This window comes from Adiantum capillus-veneris, chromosome 22, assembly GCF_014529385.1.
Source record: "Adiantum capillus-veneris isolate H3 chromosome 22, ASM1452938v2, whole genome shotgun sequence".
Lineage (NCBI taxonomy): Eukaryota > Viridiplantae > Streptophyta > Polypodiopsida > Polypodiales > Pteridaceae > Adiantum > Adiantum capillus-veneris.
The window spans coordinates 72699410-72701842 of record NC_140952.1 but is presented as its reverse complement, the minus strand read 5'-3'; the positions used below and the strand labels follow the sequence as shown (position 1 = coordinate 72701842).

General features: G+C 45.0%; 1 long non-coding RNA gene across 1 annotated transcript; it reads right to left on the bottom strand.

Moving 5' to 3' along the window:
• Positions 1 to 1371: 1371 nt before the first annotated feature.
• Positions 1372 to 1768, bottom strand: LOC147429576 (uncharacterized). Its single transcript, XR_015185820.1, has 2 exons — positions 1667 to 1768; positions 1372 to 1555 (listed from the first exon to the last, which is right to left on the bottom strand). It is a non-coding gene; the product is annotated as an uncharacterized LOC147429576 (long non-coding RNA).
• Between the last annotated feature and the right edge of the window lie 665 nt (positions 1769 to 2433).

Below are 2433 nucleotides of genomic sequence, written 5' to 3'. Positions count from 1 at the left end.
TAGTGGAGTCCTACGGGGCTTGCCTACGGCTTAACCACTATTGAGCTATTAGAAGCTTGACAAGAGCCGGTGTTGTTTTAGTGTTGAAAGACCCTCTCTTCTATTCCTTGCATTTAATGGTATTCGAGCCACGGGTACAGTAGTTTGTGCTTTTTCTAAAGAGGTAAAGAGGAGTAGCAACTAGGGCTTGAAGTGCCAAAGTACACCTAAAAATTTTACACCTAAAAGTTGTTAGAATGGCTGAAAATAGTAAAGAGAGTGAAATTAATGTTGATAACTTTGATTTTGCTAATGAGCAAGCTTCTAATGATGCTGCGATGCTTGTTAACTATCTTGTTTCTAGGCTTCAACAAGCCATGGGCAATCCATCTCTCCAAAGTGAAGTGCAACGGCAGCTCCGTGCTGATGGGATTCTCCAAGCTCATCACCATGACGAGAGAACACCTAGGAAGCCTTCTTGTGAGACTTCCAAAAGAGGTCTCTCTCCGATTCGGGAAGAAGAAGAGAATCCATATGAAGGGCTCAAGAATTTACTTCTTGATGATACATCTCCTTCCCAAAGGAGAACTCAAGAGCCTCCACCGAAGGAACGAGAAAGAAGTGAGTCTCCCGCCACCTCAACGGAGATGGCTCCATGAAGACAGCGGGCTAAACGCTCTCCATCACCACCAAAGCGGAGAAGACCATCGCACCCTTCTCCACACCATAATTCAAAGAGGGATGATAAAAAGCAAGAGAAGAAAAAGGCGAGAAAGAGGATACCCTCTTCTTCATCCTCTTCCTCTTATGAAAGTTATGGTGAAGACGACAAAGATCAAGACAAGAAAAAGCGAGAAAGAGCTCACCCTCTTCTCCACCACTACAAGAGGTTGTGTGCTCTTGTGACACTGTTAGCGACGGAAATACACTGGGTTTTTATAACCCCCGGCGTCGCTAAAACTGTCGCTAATAGCGTCGCTACGAGAGCGTCGCTATATGCGACGCTATAGGCGTCGCTATATGCATCGCTATAAGCGTCGCTATATAGAGACGCTCATAGCGACGCTCATAGCAACGGTTATAGCGACGCTTACACAGAAGTCTATAACGACACTCATAGAGACGCTACAGAGCCATAAATAGCGACGGTTATAGCGACGCCCGAGAGAAAATTTTTTTGGTGACAGGGCATTGAATGCCCTGCCACCCATCAACCATATTGTACTTGATTCACTTTTTTAAAAAAGTGCAAGGGTAGATAATAGACCCAAAATAGTCACCCACAAGACGCATTGTTTGCAAAATTGACAAGCGTAAAATTGACAATTGTACACATCATAGGAAAAATGAATTGATTCGCAAATGTAATAATGACAATTGTACAACATCATAGGCATAAAGAATTGATTGGCAAAATGAACTGCGGTGACAAATGTAATAATATACATGGTTCAAAAAGACGTATAAAATCCGTCTCATGATACATAAGCTATGAGAAACCCTAAACTAATGCTATCTAGCTACGGCTAAACTGACGTCGTCTAGTCAGACGTCTCATCACGTCCAAGCGGCGTATCTGTCGGATTCTGCAACAAAAGACAATAAGACAGCTTTCAGTAAGTATAAACATATAACGACATTTATAAAACAATACAAAAAATAGAAAAGAGTAAACCCTAATACTAACCATGCCGCCGCGAGAACTGAGAATGTCCATCAGGGCGTTTAAGCCCTTCCGGCCTGCGTACTCGTGCTCGTACGGTGTGGGATCACGTCCTGTCATCGACCACTGTCAAAACATACAAAGAATTCATTATGTTAGAATTAAAAAACTCATAAACCCTAAACTATCGAACATAAAGAGCAATGCGAAAACACTTACAAAATCGGCCTCAAATGATGCCCATCCACCGCTCCCCAAGTGGTGCGAGCTCCCTGCCTCTACTCGCGCTCTGGCTGCATCCTTTTGTTGCTTCCACTTGTCAGGATTCTCGCGCGCTGCTTTCTTCGCATTCTTCCAATCTTCTTTGGCCAGCCAATCTGGCCTGTTCCACCCATGCTTGATTGCTTTTTGCACTTCGAAACGCTTGTGTTTGCAGTATTCGCGCATTCGAATCTTCATCAGGTCTTCATTGAAGCGATGATCCCGTGTTGGAACGGGAAACTCATCATGAAGTATGCTGATGACTCTGTTTTTTAAATCACTTGGTACTTCACTCCATTTGTTTAGTATGTAGTGTCTAAACAGCTGAGAGCAAAGACCACGCATGCGCGAGATCACCTTCTTGCCGTCATCATCCATGATGATGCCGCCGCTGAAGTCGACGGAGTAAGGCAAGCCCTCTGGCCGGTGACGCGTGAACCTGGGTGTCCCGACAGGGGTCTCTAGCGGCGTGTCGATGGGGGTACGGACGTCAGGTGTCTCCACCGACGTCTGGGCCCCAAAGCGAGGAG